The sequence below is a fragment of the Pyxicephalus adspersus genome, chromosome 4 (assembly GCF_032062135.1).
Source record: "Pyxicephalus adspersus chromosome 4, UCB_Pads_2.0, whole genome shotgun sequence".
NCBI classification, from domain to species: domain Eukaryota; kingdom Metazoa; phylum Chordata; class Amphibia; order Anura; family Pyxicephalidae; genus Pyxicephalus; species Pyxicephalus adspersus.
In genome coordinates, this window is record NC_092861.1 from 86,649,751 (window position 1) to 86,673,165 (window position 23,415).

The 23,415-nt window shown below is 36.7% G+C and overlaps 1 protein-coding gene across 1 annotated transcript in view; it reads right to left on the reverse strand.

Moving 5' to 3' along the window:
- PTPRK (protein tyrosine phosphatase receptor type K) overlaps window positions 1-23,415 on the reverse strand; it is a 229,580-nt gene that overhangs the window by 144,611 nt on the left and 61,554 nt on the right. The gene's annotated exons all lie outside the window — the stretch shown is intronic.

A 23,415-nucleotide genomic window follows, 5' to 3' on the forward strand; every position in this document is an offset into this window, starting at 1 on the left:
TGAGGGCAGCATGGTGGCTCAGTGGTTAGCACTCTGACCTTTGCAGCTCTAGGTCCAAGGTTTGAATCTCAGCCAGGACACTATCTGCATGGAATTTGACGGTTCTGTCCATGTCTGCATGGGTTTCCCCCACATTCCAAAAACATGCAGTAAGGTTAATTAGTTTTCCTCAACTGTAATAAAAGACATATGACTGAGCTAGGGACAATTTGATTACGAGCCCCCTTTGAGGGACAGCTAGTGACAAGACTAGACTTTGTAAAGCGCTGCGTAATATGTTGTCACTATATAAATACTGTGTAGTAATAATAATAAGTTTTACCTCTAGAGCTGAATTATCAGTGACTCGTCCCATTGTTGCATCCCAGCCTGTTCCACTTTTAGGTTTTCTTGATCAGGCAAGATCCTTATTGCAGAAAGGGACAAGCGATGCGTTTGTCTTTCCTGGCTGCATGCGCCAGGTTTCTGGCATCAAAGTTTAGCGAACAAGCAGTGTCCGCTTTGGTTGCCAGGGAAACCCTACAATCCTAGCTTCCCATACATGTGTCGGGAAGAACTAACTGCGAGGTGCCTGCGCAGGAGTTATGTCATCCCGACACTGCCAATTGAGATGGCCAAAGATCACCTGCAGCAGGATGAAAAGATGGCAGCGCCCTTTGCTGGAATGCAGGCAGGTGAGCCTTGTGAATTTAGTTCCACTTTAGAAAAAAGTCCAGCATTAGAAAATTACTAATGCTTTATATCTTCAATCTACCCACTTTGGGGATCTAATGATATGTATTTATTGTTTATTTGTAGAACAAAGCAGTCTCTATACTCTATATGTAAAATAAAATTGACATCCTTACTGTTACATACACATATTATCCCATCACAATAATGATGTCTAAGTTTGCAAACTAATAGAAATTTCCAAAAGTACCTTGTTATTCCCATTTTAAAAAACACTTAAAAATAACCTTTGTTTCCCCTGTGCCTTTTTTTTTTTTTTACAGAACAATCTGGTTATAGTTCTCTTTGCTTCCAATCACTTTTAACTGCTTCAAGCAGACATCCTACAAGTTCTGTCACATATTTCTTCAGCAGGCACAGATGGACTGGGAAGACTGCTCAATGAAACGCTTCCAGCAAACTGAGCAATATGTAACCTTCGCTGCCATCAGACAGTTTGTGAAGGCGCTTCCTTTTGAGAGCAGCGTTAGCTTACCAAACGTGAGATGGAGAGGGTCACTCACCCACACATCAATCTCATCATCCAAAGACAAAAAAAACCTCTGATCTGGAGAGAGAAAATTAACCTTTGCGCTGAATGGAGACATTATACAAAATAAATGTTTAATATAATCCATGCCTAAATGTTTATGCGTCTTATTCACAAGGACCACACATGCACTGCACATAAGGATTTACATTTTTCAGGAAAAATCCAGAACACAGGTTTGTGTACATACATAGAAAGACGACATACCTTAATTTTTACAGTACTAGGTTTTAATATACCCTAAATTTTATTTTAAAGGCTAGTGATTGGAGTAAGCTACTAAATTCACAATACTGCAGTGTAATCTACGGACAAAATATTATAAAACAAAATAAAAAAACTAATTTCAAAAGTCACATTTTGCCTATTTGTAACAACAAAAAGGGCTCCTGTACTTAATACTTATTTTACATGTACGGGCCAAGGACCGTGATGTACCTTGCGTTCAACTATGCATGAAACTAAAGAGATATGTGGGCAATATAAATTAGTTGTCACACCATTTCATAATTCAACATTTCTTTTTGAACTAATGTTTTGACATTAGTTATCACATATAGTGTTTAACATGGGTACTTCACCAAGCACATCTCTGCAATATACAAACTGTATAGAATATTAAAATGTAACAAATTCACTTTTTTACCAAAACTTCATAAATGTAGAAAATTACAGCACAATGTATTATTTTTCCTGCGTATACTATACAATAGAAATATGTCAAGCCATTTTAGAGAGACTAGCTAAGCTGGACTATGCATTTGAAATCTAGATTCAACACATTCATCACCTTACTGCCATTTTCTTTCCACTTTACATTATTAATTGTAAAATCACATTTAAATGAATTGCTACAGGCATATTTTAAAACAAAAAAGCCCAGACTTGATCCAAGTAATCCCTATGCGACTACATCATTATTTATTTTACAGCAACAACAAAATCAAATTTACCAACTTTAATTACTTCTTCAACACAAATGTAATGATGCTAGCTCTCAATTTACACATTGTAAACTTAAAGCAAAGCATATTAACAACTCTAAAATTACTGCAACAAGCACAAATACACCACGCACCTGAAAGTGCAAAAAATACACACAAGTGCAAAGGGGATGCTTTGCATACTACAGATCACCACGTCCCTTATTACTAGGCTCATAATGCATTTCTAAAGTAATCTTTATTACCGGAACCAAACTAATACACATCAATGTGTATGTTGATGTTAAATTTTACTTGTGCTTCTGTGAATTCCACCATATTTTACAATGACAGCTATAAAGGGGCGACTCATTAAAAGAACTAAATAACTATACTGTTAAAGTATATCTAAGTATACGGTTAGAGTTTCTATGCACTTTAATATCTCGTGAGACAGTTTCTAAATTAAGCTAAATTTTACATCTATAAAATTCTTTACACTTTCTCCATCCAGCTAAAAAGGTCACAATATGTGTCAATACAGATTAGAAAATATGGCTGTGGACCAGTGGTTCTTATTATAAGGGGCGTCAGATGGTACATGTCACAGACCATAGGTCTGCTACGAGATATGGCTAGACGTACCTGTTGGGGAATGGGGACATCCTGCAGGAAACGGTTATTAGACTAATACAAATTAATATTACTTTACATATCAATACTTCCATATTTGTGCCCTCTACTAGGAATGAACTGGTGATTTTTGAAAAGTTGCTTTCAACATGAATCATTTTTGTTAAAATGTAGCCAGTTTTCACCCAACAAAAGATAATAGTTTACAACTTAAGGGGATACTGTATTAAAGGAGCTTAGCAAAAGTAGATTTCAGCTGCTTTTTGGTCCCATCACAACAAATTTGGCTGATGCAGTGAATTTTTTTCTGCCATTACCCAAAATGCTCAGGTACTAAAACTTATCTAGTATTAGTTATTATATGTTATGATAACATTTAATGACTCGGTTAGGCTGGGTCCACACGGACGTTTTAAAAAACGCATGTAAAACTTTCCTATTACTTTTATATTTGTTTTTATGCACTTTTATTAGCGTTTTAAAGGTTGCCTTTAAAACGCTGGAAAACACCTATGCCACGTTTTCACGCGTAAGTGCTTATAAACACAGAAAAAAGCGTGAAAATGTCCCAATGAAATCAAAAGAGGAGTTTAGCCGGGTTTTTGGGCGTTTTCCAGCGTTAACCCTGCGTTTTTATTTTTTAAACGTTGCAAGCATTGTTATAGACAAAGCTCAAAAACTTGCCTTAAGGAAACATCCTGGTGTAGATTAGCCCATTGGAATGCATGGGAATTTTAAACTTGGGCTTTAAAAGCCTCAGGTTAAATGCTGGGGAAAATGCCGGGTAGACCAAGCCTTAGCCAGGTTTGCTTCAATATTAATCTTCAGTCATGGGAAGTACCACAACAGTACTTTTTCTGTCACTAATCATTTGCTTCTTTAAAGAGATTCCTTAACAGCAGTGGGTACAGCCATGTTTCTAAAAGCAGGTAAATATTGAGAGGCAGAATAGTTTTTAGATACCAGGCTGCCCAAAACACATCAAAATCATGAGAAAGTTAGTTTCCGGAGGAATAATGTTTGGTATCTGCTCCAAATCAAACTGTGCTGGTAGCCTTATCCTATTCCATAATGTCCTGCAGTTTCTAAAGCTGTACAAAGCTTTGTGCAGACAGAACAAGAAGACATTCTAACTTTTTAATAGCATGTTACTGTTGCAACAAAAAAATAGGCACATAGGTGGACATCATTATACAAGTAGAAAAAGATTGTACTTTATTGTTGTGCCTTAAAAAGAAGCACCTTTAGGAGGCTCACCTAACAAAGGTGTATTTATGCAATTCTGTGTTTTTGCCAATCTAGATGTCCTTGTCTAGTACTTGAGATTCTGGCAGTATCACACAACAATCTTTATTTGTTCTATACAGGGTTCTCCCCAGGCACTTTTCAGCACCCACCCGGCTGTTTTTGGGTGGTTACAAAAGAGTTGAGTCACAATACAGGGGTTGCCACCCACCTAGAATTTCTTCCCACCCGGCTTAAAAAAAATTCTGGGTTGAGCACTGCTTCACATAATAAAATTACCTAGAAAATTAAGTCCTTTCCTCTTGTCTGTGCTTAGTCTTATTAATAAACCAATTATTTGTCCCAAACTTTAGGACAATGGGGGGGGGGGTATAATTTACTTTTATGTTTAATCTTTGTATGGTTCTTTTTAAGTTTAAATATGCTTATGTATTTGCATTAAAGCTTACTCTGAAGCTTGTATAGCTGAGAAATTTCAGGCCACGATTTCCTCTTGGCTTCATTTTTCTTTAGAAAGATTACCATACACTGTGCAGACTAATTGTATATTCACCTTGAGAACCAGGGACATGGAGCCTGAGTTGGCACACATTTGCCAACTCTGACTACAAGTAAAGAAGTATTTCCAGTTTCAACTTCATGCCCCTGTGGAACTACCACTGACTAAGTAGTCCAAGGGTCTGTCTGGATTAAATTTAAACAGAAATTCTCAAATCACTAAGATGTGAAATTGAAAGCAGATTTCATGAGGATTGTACAACCAGAACGTAAGGTATATACTCAAAGCTTCTAAATTTACAGAGCAGTGTGCCGCTATGTCAGAAAAGAGGGAGATTGCAGACACCACATAACTAAGATCTCTGGAAAACTGTACTGAGGAAATATCCAAGTACCTTTGCTTCCATTTTCAAAATGCTATGTTCTTGGCTATTACGTTGATCCAAAGAATTTTAGGCACTAAGGACAGGCGAGTATGCAGCTTACTCCAGAACAGATATAGACGTACAGACACCCATGCAACTCCAATTTTCACAAGTTTAGCAATGCTATCCCCTGTATCTATTTAACATTGCCTCACGTAAAAGTGGGCACTACTACCCTGATTTACACAGCTGAGTTGACAATGTATATTAAACAGATATTTAGTGTCCACATTATGGGACAACATGCAGGACATGTACTGTCATATAAAATAAAACTGGTTTAGGGCAGACTGTCAAATGCAGAATCCTATAAATGGCTTATAAAACTACTTTGTTATATACCATTCTGGAATGTGCCCACAAACCGAAAAATGCAATTTTATTTTTTTTGACATAAGAATACAGTGTAAAAGTATACCTAAATACAGGTCAACCTAAAGTTCTCGACTTTGGGCCAATTGTACTTTACATGTAATCCTGCAAACCCTTCTTACTATAAAGTCAGTACAAAGCTCGCTGGCTGCTGTAATATTGAAAAGATTAAGAAGCAGTGACCAGAGATCAGACTTGTGACATTAATATAAAATAACTGAAGTACCCACTTTTATTACTGCTACCTTTCAGTGACATTTAAAATAGAGTTCCATGGTAAACAAAAATGCAATTGAAAAATATACTGGCCAAGCTTTGTCTTTTGGATTTTTATTTAAAATGAAATATCTGCCGAGACCCAAACCAGAAAACTGGTAACTTCAGCCAGATATTCATAATAAAAATTATCTAAGGTTTACTCTCTTTGGAGATTGTTAGGGATTCTGGTCTGGACCCCATTGATGAAATTTCAGTGTAAGAATTGGTTGCACTGTGTATAGTATTTTGCAGAGCCAGACCACGATTAGACAATCACCATTCAAGGACATTGCAGCTACCTTATTAACCGCTGTTACCGTCCAGCTATTACTTTTTTATAACTTTCAAAAAAGTGCAAAGGATATTGTGATCCCCACAAGCCTTTAGGAATTGAAATGTGTATTTCAATATATCATCACCATTAAGAACAGTGGTAGCTACTTAAAGCTAAACGCCAGGCAAAAAACTGAACACATTTGTTTAGCATTGGGTTTATGTTTCTGTGCTTCTAGCCCCAATATTTTATAAACCCTACAAGACAACACAAACGGGTGCTGCAACACTTCTCTGATGTAGTCAAAGTGACTCATTGCCAAAACCTTCCCAGTTCCCTAGCAGATGCACAATTACAAGTAAAAAAATGGTATGTATATCTACTTTGGCTCCCCCGAATCGTCATTAATTCCACACTATCACCCTACAACTTCATCTCAATTATTCCTATTTTGCCCCTTCTGGTCCCAATATACTTCCAAACAACCCTGCCCACAACTTAGTTGTTCTCTTTCTATTCACCAACATCTGTTCTGTTTTCCTTATAAATACCTTCAATCGAGAATGTAAAGGATGACATTATGGTGTGTGTCCGTGTAATGAATGAGGGAATCCTTTCCACTATGTTGTATGCATAGTGTGGATTGTAGCCTTTATCTGATGTTTGTCTCATGACACAAAACAAAAAAAAACACAAAGCATATTATAATTCAGCTGTCTGATGGGAACAGATACAAAGTGAATGTAACATGGCAAAGGGTGGTAACATAAGTAGGCTCTGGGATATTCTGTAGTTTAGATGATCTAACAATATAGTCAGTGCTGCTCCAGCGTGGCTGCCATGCCCCAATGAACAATATAGCTATTACAACTTGTTAAGCAATTCTTCATGATAAAGTGCCTTGAGTAAAACCAGTGTGCTGTAACTGAGCACCTCATTTCCAAGCTGTATCTGTAGTTTCTAGGTTATGAAGCAAGCCTGCTTGGTTTCAATGGCAGTTATTTACTGGAAATAAACATTTTGTTCATTGGTTAGGTTCCATGTTCAGACACACGAAACCTAAATATTGCTCATACATAAAAACAAGTAAGGATAACTGCAATCAGGTTATGTTTCTAAAATATTACAGCAAATAAAAGCAAACAAATCACCATGTTTTACAGATATACCCATATATTAAAAGAAAGAGGTTTGGTAACAATTCAATTCTTCCATTACTTACATTATCAAAAAAACATTTAAGACAAATTTGTTTTTTAAGAGACACATAAAACCAAGAGACAAGTGCAGATGATGCTGAGAAAATGTTTTTCATGTGTACCGTCATCGATACTATAATTGCTACAAATTAGTCAATGTGATTAACTAGTATTTATAATCCACTTGTTTGATACCGATATGGATTACAACCAGTTTTACCCTTCTACTCCATTGAAATAATGACGAACAACTGAAAGAGAAATAAAGCAGTGTTTGATTTTAGTTTGCCATTCTGAACAAATGTTATTAGCAATCAGTAAGCAAGTACAAAAGTGGAATTTGTTTGATTAATTCAATGTTTTAACGTTTCCACCCAATCAATCAAAATGCTGCATAGCGAATGGTAGCTTTAGTCACGCAAAATACTGATTATTCCACAAAGTACCAGAAATGAATCATGTCCAATATTTAGGAGGAGCAATCTGAAACAAGGTGCCAGATAAGGAACAACAGAATTTGATAAATGTTAATAAATGTAATTTTTGTTAATGACTTAATCTTAATGACACTTATAAAGGCGAAAATTATGTTTGTTCAAACCATCAATACGAGTTCTGAAGCAGACAGCTTTTTAGGGACTACGAATGGCAAACGATCATAATGAAAGTGAAGGGGAGAGAACGCAGCGGGGTGCTGTTCCATCGTTCTACCCTCTCCATAGAGCAGAATGGTGCAGCCCGTTTATGCATTGTTCATTCTTTTGTCGTGGGAAAGAATCATAAAAGATCCTTTTCAACAACAAATATTGCACGTGTGTATGCAGCCTAATGCTTGAAAGTGTTTAGAACAAAACTTCTGAATCAGGATCATACACAATCTGCATCTCATCTTTGCTTATGCTCAATTTTTAACAATTGAAATGAGTGCCTGTAGAACATCTTCTCCTGTCCCTAGACCCTTCCCCCAATCAAACAATTTATAAGACAGAAAGCAAAAATAGGGTGCTTGGTTGTACAGAACATATTTTTTGCTGTTACCAGAGTTCACATTTTTATAGTGAGCATGGTGACTACACTGGCAGAGTGAGTTTTATTGTAATACAGGTAGAAGAAAAAAAACTGCCATAATTTTCTCAACCAGTATTCTGTGAAATCCTGGGCTTTTACCAGAAGTTGTTTGGGTTCCTTTAAAAATTAAACATTTTTGTCACATCAAATATCTGTATATGGAAGTTAGCCTTCCTACAGATCAACAAGGAAAGGTGTTCAATTTGGGCCTACCAAAATGACCACCAATGTAAAATGTTTTTTTTTCACTAACCACCAATGTATGGGGACTATTCTCCAAACACAACCACACAACAAATAGTAAAAGGGCATTACAATGTGCAATTTTTCTATATAAAATTACTATTTTATGTTCAATTTCATGATTACTACAAACCACAATTTTGTCTTACAGAACAGAACGTTGTAACTTTACAATTTGCTTGGGGTGTCAAAAATGCCACATTTCTGGTGTGTGTAAAGCCATTTTGTTTAAGCTTTAAATTGAATATGGAAAGGTTATGGGGCGTTCAGGTTATTTTTACTGTTTGCTTACTAGTGAAGAGATTTCCCCAAACATTTTACCTCACGGATGCAACAAGATGTTAGCAGAAATCTTTAAAAATCAAGAGGAAAGTCCCTCTTAAAAAGAGTTGTCCCCAACTTCAGAGATGCTGTGTTCTCTTGTTCTGGGGCCAACCCTAAAAAAAATGGATTTCCCCTTACATTATGTTTCAGTAACAATCAACTAAAATAGTAATGAATCTTCTGGAGAAGGGGTACAGGCTTTAGGATGGGTGAAGGGTGTTCTAGTCCAGTGTTTCCCAACCTTTCTTAGTCGCGGCACATATTTTACAATTAGAAAAATCTTAACTGAAATTGGATAATTTCCCACGGTACACCCGAAGATCTCTCAAGGCACACTAGTGTGCCGCGGAACAGCGGTTGAGAAACACTGTTCTAGTCCATCACCAACCTATACACATACACCTAAATCATATACACAAAGACCTAAATCATTATATACCAAACTGTGAGCTGTAGAAATAACATCTTAAGCAGGGACCTAAAATAAATTATATAGGAGCTCCCTTCTCTTTAGCAGGTTGTTTTATGCACATACCCACCACATTAGGTACATATTTGCAGTTTAGACCACAGGCATAAATCCAGCTATAAGGCAACTAGTGTTATTTATGGATATATTCTCTAAAGTTCTATTATATAACCCATTAACTGGGAAAGATTGTGGCACATAATAAATAACATACGCTACTGAATGTTTAATAGGCCAAGTAGTAAATGATGTTAGAAGATGTACACATTTCCATGTTCTTAAACATTTTACTGGCTCCTACTTCTGGCTTACTATCTTTATAAGCCTTTTTAGGCCATCTCTCACATTGCTGCATCTCAATTCTGCAAACAAGTAATAGCCTCCGCCGGTGATGGCACATTAATAACACTTACAGTACTTAGCACCTTAACAGCATGAGCAGGCTTGTAAACAGCTGATACGGCAAGGAGAAGGAAAAAAAAATGAACAGCTTTTTCATTAGCATATAGGTACTATCTGATATAAGTGTGCATTACACAGAGCTGTATATAGAAATTGTGATACCTCTATGAGGGACAGGTAGATAATATTTCTGTGTATACCAAGTAAGTATTTTCAGATTTCTCAGAACACGCTGACAATGGTTGAAGCAGTTCTCTGCCTGCCACTGGGTGACATTTAATATTCTCCCTGTTACTTGACAGCTTCAGAGACAACTGATTTTCATCACCCAGAACACACCAACTCTGTGCATATAGAACTAATAATACCAACTGTCTGCAATGGTTGGTAGCAGCCTACCAGGCACTCGCTTCCAGTCTTCAATGCGGTTTTAAAGCCAGTATTAAATAGGATTTTAAAACACAATCATTAGGCTATAATTAACCTTAGTTTGAGATTGTGCAGTCTATGACCATGCAGTATAACGTCACCAAAACTGCAGGGGAGGGGGGTTGAGTGGAGGATGACTTGTGACAACATGTCCTAAAAGGAAAAAAAAATGCCTTTCTGTAAATTAAAATTAAATTTATGTCAGGGATACATAGGAAAACACCAGATAACAATTAAGCAACCAATTTACCCCCTAGGTGGTGCGTTTTTTTTTAATTTTCTATGTATTGCAATAAATAAAACATTCTAGCGGGTAAATCTCAATTAGAAAGACACATTCTAACACTTATCTCCAAATATATTTAGCCTTCCCAGTTTTTATCTAGGGACTACAAATCAGGACAGTGGGATGAATGAAGTAGTTTAGCAAAAGTCAGTTTACAGAATTGCTGTGTGCTTTAAGCCCACAACAGAAAATTAGGAGCTCATTTTTCTGGAGTAAAGACTTGCTGGGCGTTTAAAGGGGAAAACAAGGGAAATGGGCATGTACTGTAGATTTTCTTCTGTGATAAACATTAGGTTCCATTTTATAGTCTTTAAATAAGTTTTAACCAGAACCTATACTTCAAAAGTTCATACAAAGACACATTTTTTCAAGCCCAGCAAGGCTAATAATATATATATATATATATATATATATACACACACACACACACACACACAATACATACATACATACATACATATATATATATATATATATACACATATACATACATATATACACACACACACACACACACCTTAGATAGTAGCAGCATTGCTGTGCATGGATGAAAATGTCCACCAATCCTGGTTTTAAGTCAAAAAGAATGCTTTAATAAACACCCAAAACACGTCTGCTAGAAAAAAAAAAAAAAAATAGGAGAGACTTCTAAATAGGTTTCTGCTGTGACAAGAGGCAGGAGCAATTACTCTCTCTGCACATCAATCTAGGCAGCTTGGCAGTTTCCAAAGCTAACATGAGCAACCTGCATGAACTTTCCTTATGACATCAATCAGCAGGCAGCACACTGGATGTGACTTCACTACAGAGCAGACCAACCTAAGAGGTGGAGTGTTTTATTAGAACTCATAGTACAGAAAGAAATTACAGACCTATTCTGCAGTTATCCTGCTTTAGTAAATAATGTTTTTCATTATTATACCTAATCAGCCATACAAGCTTGGCTTTATTAAAGATATATACATGGACAATTGAACTCACAGGCCACTTTATTAGGTACACCTATGAACCATGGTTATTTGAGTTTCTGTTGCCAATCAGTTGAGATCAGCCTGGCCATTCTCCTCTGACCTCTGGCATTAAAAAGAAAATTTTACCACTTATTGAATATTTACCCTCTTTTACATCACTCTCTGCAAACCGTAGAGATGGTGCTGAGAAATCCCAGCATATCAGCACAGTTTCTGAAATACTCAGACCAGCCCGTCTGGCACCAACAACCATTCCATGTTCAAATTCACTTAAATCACCTTACTTCATTGAGAGCTATCTGTGGATTTCAGCAGGTGGTCTTGACACCTGAATGCAGTTGCAGCCATGTGGTTGGCAGATTAAATATTTTCATACCTAAAGCGGGACACAGGGCCAAAAACATGACGGTAACAAGCAAGTACCACCTGTTTTTTGCCACAGTATAGAAAAATAGAAAATCCTATACAATTTATTTATACACAAAACTCTTGTGCTATTTTATTAACAGTTATCTGTAATGAGAATGTGTGATGCCTTCTGGTATTTGTAATAACTTCGTGAGCAGTATTCCTAACAGAAAAGACTAACCAGTTGGGCTTACATGACACAATTTGTAACCAAAACATTTTCAAATTAAAGCTACTTTTGTAGCTATATTGTTATTGCAACAATAAAAATACAGACTAGACTTACAGACACAAGTTCTTGCCAACAACAGTAGATTTTATTAAAAAAGAAAAAAAAAACTGATCGGGTTTCTAAACTCACAAAAAATAACTGGTTATTGATATTTATAGGGTTTTCAGTGACTACAAATATTGAATGTGTGAAATAAACCTATATTTCCTATATTTAAACATGTAACTATGCAAAATACAGGAAGTAACTGAACAACTGTGTAGTCAGCGGCAAGATGGAAATCATCTACACTCTTCCATCACTTGGAAATTCAGTGTAGAACTACAAGTTTAAATATATATTACTAAAGCAACTTCAGTTTTGTGCAGCCAGTTGTTAACTCACCTGTCACAATATACAGCTAGGTACGGTAAGTAACCTTTATTTACAGGTTCAGCAATGCGGTTTCAGTGTCGCTGCTCTACCTCCAGCTGGTTCTTTGTACAACGACTTGACATTATTAACTCTAAGAGGAATGTGATCCAAAATGCAGTATAGTAAAGGAGCAGAATGACTTTTCTGGACGTAGATGTGAAAGAATTGTGTAAATCACAATTACACATAAAAGTTACCTGGAGTCTTGCCTTAAGTCCCAATATTTTTTAGATGTCAATGCTTAATACTACTCTTCAATTGGAAAGGGACAAGAGGGAACAGAGGGAAATAAATTAGTAACACATTGGAGTTTATCTGGATACCACACAGACAAGCAGGATTAATGACCCTAGGGATGTGTATCCCACAGGGCATATGACTTGCTGTGAATTACACCATAGATCATGTCCTCTGTGCTAGGCTGAGATTTGCTTTACAAGACTATTTTTCAAGCTCCAAGTTTCAAAAGAATATATGGTCAATAACACATGTTATGAAGATAAAGAGACAAAGCTGGCATTTAAGAATATCTCTCCTGCCTACAGCTGCCTAGAAATGGGCGCACTTCCATCGGCTATGACAGCAGACCCACAATCTGCCTTTCTTTTGAACAACTGCTAAGAACCCTTCTTCCTTTTATATTTCAATCACAATACTGAGCTCATAAGACTTTAGAGCATTCTGCAGTGTTCTAGCAAATGCCTACCCTAAATACATTCATATTGTGCATAACATCATTCCTTACGGACAACATGAATTAATGGCCACCAGGCTGTATAACTCTTCCCATTTTAATATTTCAGACAGCAGCCACTATTTAAGGTAACTACACACCAATATGATCAAACACTTAATTGATTAAATATCTAAAACCAAAGACCCACCGCTGAATTGATTTAGCAAGCTCTTGATTGAATTCATCTCAATATTTGCACATGTTGTCAAATCTGAATGGATGGCAAATTGCTACATGTATTGCCGCTTTTGCAGAGATTATGCAGCTCATTGGTAGACCTGTGAGCAACAAATCCAATTTTGGGGGCCTGTTACTACTAAGTGGGTAGGAGCCAAAGTATCACTTATAAGTGTGTGTCTAGAACGATTCATGATAAAGCAGTCTTAAAGGCACCAATAAAATGAATTAGGAATTTATTATTCTGAGCCTCACATCTTATTAAAAAGGTACTTGATGCAACATGTTTTCCTGTTGAAATTTTTTTTTAAAAAAAGTGGTCAAGTTCACAAAGCAAATTCATCTTTATTTAATAATCAGAAAAGCTGTGTGCCAGAAGTGCAGACTTATCATTGATTATTAACATCTGAGCTTCTCTCGGTCTGTGAATAGATTGGGTTAGTTACATAATGACACGGCTGTTAGCACTGACCTTTGAGTTAGGAATTTTATTTCTATTCTGCTCGGTTCCTAGATATTTAAAAGTAATTTTCCAGAGCCCATGAATATTTTGCACACCGAGTGGCCAATAAAAAGACTCATATTTTCTTAATCAAAACGTTACAACCACTTAATGCAACAGAGCAGTTTAGGTAAAGTGTTGCCTATGGTTCCACATCACAAACTTTAATCACTTCATTAATATCATAGCAGGAGGATAGTTAGCCGGCTTGCAAAAAAAAAAAAGCGGTGGCACAAATCTACTGAGAAGTGAAAAAAGCTCCTTCAAGACGATGAAAAAGCAGCTCTACTGTGTTTCCAAGCTTTACAGAGACAAATAAAACTGCACAAGCTGCATGTTACTAATTTTGCATTACACTGTGCATTATATAAGGGAGTGAGACAAACAACAGAACTTATACATATGGAATAGGTCAACCTTGAAGAAACTAAATCACAAATGCAAACACAGCTCCAATATTATACTACAATAAACAGACTGAAGGCCGGCAGATATTTGTCATTTGTTAACGAGATGAATCAGATAACTCTCATATGTTAGCTACACCAGACAACTAACAGAGTGCCAAATAATGACCCATGTTATGGTATGGGGTAAAAACAGCAGAATTATTTAGTGTGTCAAGGAGGAAGTGTCTACAGCCTATAACATTATTAAGCTGTACTGGCTAGGGACATGACAATGACATTTACCATTAGAAGCGTATATATGCACTATGCATTCTCCTCAAGTCCTGGGAATGCAAAGATTGAGAAGAATTCCCATCTTTGACAGTTGTCCCCAATACATATTTATTGTATTTGTCTAAAATTACACTTAGTAGCACTATTCAGTAGCTTAAAATCCCCCAGTATATTAACATGCAACATGCACATTAAAGTGCCCATAGATATACAGGACTATTAGGGGATGACAGGATATGGGGGACATCTTACTATTGTGGTATACTCCAACACCAAGCAGTGATCCCCCGAGCCCCTTTTAGCCGGCACTTTTCAGTAACCACTCGGCTGTTTACTGAAGAATTGGGTCACAATACAGGGGCTGCCACCCGCCTATAATTTCTTCCCACCTGGCTTTAAAAAATGCCTAGGTTGAACACTGCAAGGTTTGGCTTGGTCACAGATAGACAACTGGGTGAAAATTGAGGTAACCTCAAAATTCTTCTGATACAATCACCCTAACCAATCTCAGGAATTAGTGCAATAAGTAAAATATTCACATTTCACCAGTATTGGGAAAAAAAAAAAAAAAACTAGGATGCAAATTTGTTCACTCATGTGATACCCTTGGTTAGTCCAATTGTTATAACAGTTCTAGTTTGAGATGCTGTTCTTCTGTTTCTCTGAATTTGTTGTATTTTATCCAAAAGTGTTCAAAAGACATTGAAATCCAGACCAACTTCTAGAGTGAAAGAGGGACATCAGACATGCATACACACCACACTCTGACTAATGTTTGTGTACTTCTTTGTGTACTGTGACATCATAACAGAAAATTAAGACAATAGCTAAATCATTATTCACAGAAAGTTCATAAGCATAAAAAATGTTTCCTCAACTTCAGAAAATACAGCAATGATGAAGCACCATCTATAGCCATCACATTAGTATAGGGCCACAGGTTGCAGACCCCTGGTATAGGAGAATCTTTGCATGCCATTCGCAATTATATTTAATTACATTAGTTTGAGTGAGTTTAAATACGGACTCAGAATATGTGTTTTTCAGACAGGACAAAACTAACCTGATATGAGAGCAGAAAGGATCATTCCTAAACTGTCTAGTAAACATTTACTGCCAGACAGAAGCAGCAAGGCACAATTATTGAAGAGCACCACTAAGCACAAAGAAGACTGCAAATGGAATAAGGAAACAGGACTGTCTGCAAAACAAATGTAGGCTTACAGAATTATCACAGAACCAATGATTTTATAGTAATAAACCAGAGATAATTGTAATAGGATGTCCAAATACAGACTAGGATACAGACAAGTGCCAATCACCATGAACAACAGATACGGACATATTTGCCTGTTCTGAATGGCTTGAGCACAATTAGGCAGAGGACAAGATAATGTGGCATTCATTGAACTCCTTTACCACCAAGGAAACTAATCTCATCCAGGGCTACCAGAATCCACCAATTGCAAAATAACCATAACCGCTTTCCAGCCACTGACAGCTGAAATTGAGGGAGTTTGTATTCAATGAAATGGTTGAAGCAACATGCGGCATTCGGCCTGAAGTTAGTACATCTGAATATCATAAATTAAAAAATATGTTCATACAAAGAAAAGCTTACAGACCATCATGTACAAATATACTTTACATCCAAAGCATACCATTTCATGATCAGGTTAAAATATGAGAGAAGTAAAATTCATTGGAGCCCATACACATATATTGTGTTTCCCTGGCCTGACATAACCAGCACTGGGTGAGGGAATGACTGTCCAGCTGAATTACTTTGTGGTTCCTCTATACTGTATATCATAAACACAGATACAAGTTTTCATGTTGGGGACATATCCTGACTGACCAGTCAAACTTTGCACGGTTCTTTAGTCAGTACACAGAAAGGACTTTTAAGCTAGAAGAATGGGATGGTTATAACCTAACATTTGCCAACATGACCATCAATGATCCTGTAGATTCAGATGTGATCAAGATAGCCAAACATAGCCAGGCGACACATCACATTAATAATAGGAAACATGGAATGTTACCACATATCACAGCTATAAAAAGCCAACCAGCCTGATTTCATCGCTTCAAGTAATGTGACCATTTATCTTTGAAGAAGGAACCCTAAAATGTATATGTTTCAAGAATGTAAAAAAGCAGGAGAAAATGTAAATAGCCAAAACAGTATTCCTCATGCGCCAGCAGCAAAAGGGCAACAAGAAATGGGCCATGTGACAAAAAGAAAAAGACTGAGCACCACTTGCCAGCACCTATTGTTTTCTGTATTCATTTTAATGTTTGTCATCCCAGCCAGACATACATTGGCAAAATACATGACCTTCTGTGCCCATAATGGACAGCAAATAGCGGTGTGCTAGGATAGTAGGGATGCTGGCTCATGCTCAAATACAGAAAAGACTCTGCTTTGTTTTCCAAATTACTTAAGGAATTCACTAGTGCTTCAAGGGTTATTAAAATCTGCCTGGACATGCCACATTGAGGCTGTAGCTTGGGACAAAGCCATAACCACTATGCAGTCATTATCAAAAGGAAGAAAGAAGTAAAAGTAGAATCTGCCCACATTGACAATGCCACATGGCTTTAGAGCAGACTTTTCACCAACACTGAAGGTTCTTGTAAACTATCTGAGCCCTATCGAAATCTAAATTCCCTGCAATCACCATCCACACACAAAGTTCAATTCAAGAAGCAGCAGTGTGACCTTTTCACTATCCACATATTTAATTATATCCATGTGAAGGTCTGTGTACATTGCCATGTCTTGGTTCTGTTCATAAGTGGGAGTTACCTAACCTGGAAGAAAAATTGGTGAAAATGGCGACAGCAGTGAGGGAGAATTTGGACATATTGTTGAAGGGGACACGAGTACAAGTCTACTTTAATTCATTATATTTTCCCAAAGCATTAGGTGTTAAAAGGTAAGTAAGTGATGACTCCCTCCTCACCTACCCAGGTTTGTGAAAAAATTAGAGATCTATAAACAGTGGGCTTTTTCATCAAGTAGGTGGGAAACAAAGGAAAACACAAAGGGAGAAGCCTGCATAACTTTCCAACCACAGACTCAAAACAAAAATGCAATACTTCACTTTTACTACAGTGAGTATACATCTTAATAAACATCTTGAATTTTTTTTTGAAAGAGAAAGCACAAAAAAGGAAGCAAAGCACAGGGATAAACAAGAGAAAGAAGAAAAGAAAAAAATATTAAAGGAAATGATTCCACTTCCAGGTGTGAAAGTCACAATGTACCCTATGTCAGCAGCATAGCCAAGCTGATACGAATAGCATTTTTACAAGCATAACAACAATGGCAGCCTCTATATCTCCCTGAGAGGTTATATTTATTGGGAATAGAAAGCACATGAGAGAGAAGATATGAAGCAATTTACAGGTTTTGTTTTTTGCTCAGCAAGGAGTATTAACATTCAGCTACATTTGTGACCTTTTTTTTTCCAACTGCACAAAGACTATATTGAAAAACACTGTATGTATCAGGGTCCATGCCACAGATAAAGGTGTCAGGATACACCAAGGTTTCTATACACAGTGCAGAATTAATTTCTCTTACTCATCTATCTTCTACTTTTCTTCTCTACTCCAATTTTAAACATCAGAGGCAAGTTAGTTTTTGTATATGAGTAAAAGGTTCAAGCCATGTTCAGGAAAAATAGATTACTTTTTAAAATCAATATTCTAAAAAGAGCTTAAACAATGTAAACAGTGAGACACAAACATGTTTCTGTACTTTAAAGCCTATTGAGTACTCAAGGTGAGCTAAAAGCTGCTCTAAAACTACACCAATTATAATAGCCACCACATATATTCCCAGCTGCAAAAAACAAATCCTTCTGGATTAGCCATTAGCGAATCCATTCCTACATAAGTGGTGACAATCAGGAAAGCATTTGGACTTGTACACACATTTGGTTACATGACAAAAGACCGATCATTTCCGCACAAGTTCAGCTTTCATAGGTGTGTGTATAGCAAGCTTTGACATAGCATTTGTACAGCTTTCAACAACCTGAATGCCTTCCTTTAATCCAGTTGCTAGTTGGTTAAAAGTAGGCATTTAAATTTTAGGAAGCGTTGAGGTTTTTGGTTTGCTGCCAACACTGATTACGAGCGGCATTAACAGTCATAAAACTAAAACTAAATATAAAATATACTTCTTGAAAGAGGAAATAGGCAACCTTTATTTATAAAGCACCAACATTCTACACAACACTGTACAATAATAAACTGCTCAATTGAAAAACTTCCAAATGCCCTGTAAAAGTTGCTGTACACTTAAGACCATCTGTACATAGACTTAGATTCAAGCCAGGTGAAGAATATAGAACATGACAGCATTTTAGATTTGTACACAAAGGAAAAAATATGACTCCAGTGTTCAGACCAGAATTTTAAACTGGGTGGTAAGAAATTGTAGGCGGGTGTCAGCGTCTGTATTGTGACCCAACTCTTCAGTAACCACCCAAAAACAGCTAGGTGGTTACTGAAAAGTCCTGGGTGGTGGACCTAGCTGAAAGGCTCCGGCAAGAACACCGACTCCATGACACATTTAATGTATGTGTCCGCACATAATGACCACTGTGAATATTATCAAAACTACCCAGCAGACTTTAAAAAGTTTATCTGAGGAATATAAAACTACTTCATAAATTGTCATGTTTTAGGCAGATAAATGATGCAGGATATGGTTTCATGTTACGCAAGGATCATATTTTGGTCCTGTTCACCAAGTTTGTGTTTTCATTGCCAGAAAATCTTCCCTATATTAAAATTATATTAAAAATTGCACCAGTGATTTTGTGCAAAGATCTGGAAAGCATGAGCAAGAATAACAGTTTGGAAACATTGGTATAAATCACTGAGTACTATATAACATACTTGGAGCACAAACTCGATGGGTACCTTTAGTCTAGGTCAGCAAGTTTGTTATGTTCATCTTTGTAGAAACAGCAAAGTAGGATGGATATATTGAACAAAGATACACCGATATAAAATAGGGCAGTGAGTATTTAGCTACAACAAACTGTCCTTAGAAGTGAATCTGTTATGTTTAAGAGTCATTAGATGAGAAGCAGTTTCCACAATTCTAAGTTTTGTACAATTATGATTCATTAGGTCAAAGAATAGGCTTTCTAATAGGTTTTGCTTATGTTTAAATTAACTACGCATTGTTCCTTTGCTCAACAGACTTATAAAAGACTTATAAGGGGAAAAAACCCACACAAAGTATATCTTTGTAACACATATACATTTGCCCATGTTTAGCACCTAAAGATTCTGGAAAAATAGCAAAAATACCTATCGATCTGCTGGAAGTTTATTTTTAAAGGGTAGGTAAAATCAGACTGGAACACAGGTTGGAAAAAAAATGTCCATCTGCTTCCTGGCAATGTAAATATGAAACATCCTTTAGGTTAAAACCAGATGAAAGCGATCAACAATCTACTGTCTTTCAACCTTTTTTCGGGTTCTGGAGAACCCCTGCAAAAATAAATTAATTGCAAACAATTCCTACATTGACACCTTCACATTGATGGTCAATATACTGTGGTGGTCCACATGCAATCCTACTACACAGATACAAATATTATTGCAGTCATGCTTTGGGCCCTGGCATCAGACCCCTAACTACACAGGAACAATCAAATGAGAGGTCATCCAGCCATGATTTAAGGAACCCCTGGCAAAAGTTTGAAGAAAGCCAGGTTTATAATGGCTAATCTACTGTGGAGACCAAATGTATGCATTCTTCCCATGGAATATACAAATATATGGCAAAGTACTGGAGTTATTAAAAATTACATAAGGGAAACAAAAGTACAGGCATGCACTCCTAACATGACAAAAAGTGAGCATGTCTAAAGCTGCGTACACACCTGCAATTTTTCTCGTTGGAAAGGATCTTTCACGATCCTTTCCAACGAGAAAAGACTGCACGATGCATGAACGATGTTGTACATACAGCACCGTTCATGCTCTATGGAGAGGGGAGGGGGAGAGCGACGGAGCGGCACCCTGCTGCGCGCTCTCCCCTTCCCTTTCATTAGGATCGGTCGTCGTCCATCGTCCATGGATCCGCCAGGACGGTCGTCGGACGATGGACGACGACCGACTGTACACACGGCAGATTTTCGCCCGATAATTGGCCGATACCGATTATCGGGCGAGAAAAATTTGCCGTGTGTACGCAGCTTAAGATTCAGTGACATATGTGCATGGATGGAAAGCCTGTGCAGAATTTTCCCTCTATGAACAGGATGACAGATTTCTGATTCAATTTAAAATGTATATTATAAATGTAAGCATGGGTGGGTCTGCAACCTTCTTTTTCTACAGTGATATTTTTAAATCTGCAAGGTTCAATAATTTGGCCAACACTGTAGCGGCATTTGTATTTACTTGGTTGTGGGTTTGAAACTCATTGCATTCTATTTACCAGCACATTTGTAAATTATTTTTCAACACTCAAACAAGTATCAAGATTTCATTGTCAAGTGCATTTAACTTTCAATGGATTTTCTTAAAGTAATGACTCCTTGTACAAACTTCAGTTACATATGTGGACAAAGCATAAGGTAATTATTAATCTTGCCGAGATGAAGAACATGCCTGTGTACATGATGTCAGACAACTATCCATGTTATGCCGACAATTTTTTTTTTTTTTAAATAGTGATACAGTATTTTTCTCTGTGTTTACATGTTTCTATTGCCCCTGCAGCAGTGATCATTATTTAATGACAAAAGGTTAGGGGTGAAATCACTCTAGGAAACCCTAAACAGCTCCAAGCAATGTAATCACTCAAAAGAGACACAATGACATCTGTTAATGGGGTAAGCAATTTTACAGAAAACTGCAAAATAAATGTGCAGTCCCAATACTACATCCTAGTTCTGATAACATTTCCTTCTATTGGTTTCCTATATAAAGATAGATAAATAAATGGACATGTACATACAATGTTTCATAACATTTTCTAAATGCTTAGATACAGAAAACTATTAAATTCTATTTAGAAGAAAAGGACAAAGCCATGAGCATTATAAAGCTAAGGCTAGGTACACACGTGCAATAATTGTTGTTAGAAAACAAACGACTAATGACAGATCAACGATTATGCACAATTATTTTGAACGATCGTATTGTGCACAATTCTGTACATGTTGTAATAATACGATCGTTCAAATAAAATCCACCAATAGTGTACACGCACTAGATACGATTGTTTGAACGATGCAGGAAGTGAACCACCGTACACAAAAGAGTGCAAACAATCGTCGCCCAATCAGGATCCGCTGGGATGGTCACTCATTTCCAGTGACAGTCCTTGTTCAGCGGCGTTGGTATGCAATTTTTTTGTTAACGATTATCGGACGATCGGTCGTTAGCTGCTCGTTTCCAGCGTTAAATATTAAACCTGTGTACGCAGCCTAACATATTTACCCTCACTTCACTAATCTTTTGTTTAGTAGTCATGGCAGTTTAATGTATTGCTTTTTTTGCCTGTTTGTTGGCCTACCAATAATTAGGTTCACTTTTAAAGACCAGCAAAAGCACAATGGACCTTGTGTACAAATCTGATAATAAATTATTATTGATATTGAGACCTATATAGAAGATAAATATTTGTGAAAGGTCACAAATACCACAATCCACAATACCAATCTAGCATTAGCTCATGATGACTGGTTCTTTTTCAGTGCTTCAAAAATGTGTCTGGCCAAAACTTTAGGAAGTGAGAGAAAAGTGGTTAAAACCTTTGGCAACTTTTTTTTTGCTTTCTGTGTACCACTAGGCAAATTTGCATTCACTTCCTGTCCCAGAAACAAACTAGGAAGTGTATAATATAATATAAATCTATACATTTGGAGTCCTTTTCTCTAAATGAAAACAGTCACCTGTTCATATAGGGGAGGAAATCATCACAATGGGGGTGTAATACAGCAATAAAAACCTGACAGGGGATCTAATCCTAACTTTACTCAAATCTAAAGAAAAAAATTGTGTCTAGAGATACATGTAAACCTGCAACAAGAGATAAAAAAAAAAAACAAATTATTGCTGAAATGTGTTGAAGCTACACAACTTTACTTCATTACGATTTTAATAAATCTGTTTAAAAGTATACTGGATGCTGTTTTATAGGCAACAGTTCTAATTGCTTCACTAGTGTTTTATGTATCAAATGGAACATTCTTACTCTACCTATGTTTACTTTCAACATCTTCTTAGATTTGGGGGGTCACATTCGATTTTATTTTCAGTAACTGTGAATCTGTGGGTGAAGGTTAAAATGACTCATATGGGTATCTGTCTCAAATTCTGTCCTAGAGCCAAAGCATTTTTCTAGGAACTTTCATGCAAGCAGAGAAAGCTGCAAGTTGGTAACATTTAGATGCATGGTATAGATACTGAAATCCTACAGTTGGGATAAAAGAAATAGTTATCTTACTGTCCAAAGAACATTTTAGCTCTTAGCAACTCCAATTATATTAGTGTTCACATTGTTCACACCTAGTTATGTGCAGATAAAAGAAGTACCACGGTTTATCATATTTTTAGTAAATCTATCTATTTTCTCTGTAGCTGCATGTTTCAGTGTGTAAAAGAGCAGTGTGCAAGGTAGAAAGCATTCACAATGCAAGCTTTGAGCGGCTTGTTGAAGGATTTAAAGCAAGTGAGGAGAGACATCTTTCATATTACCAAATTTGCTTGAAGGATTTGGAAGTCTTTAAATATTCTGCAAAAGTACTATTGCAGCTCACAGAATGTAACAAGCAGTTTTTTGAAGAAAAAAAAAAAGCAAATCAGAGGTAAAGTCTTCATTAAATTTTTCAACAAAGCTGCTTGCTGTACATACATTTCTAATACAAACTAGACCCCATATGTACAAGACTTAATTACACAGTGACCACAGGAGGAACATTCTCCCCTGTGGGTCAAT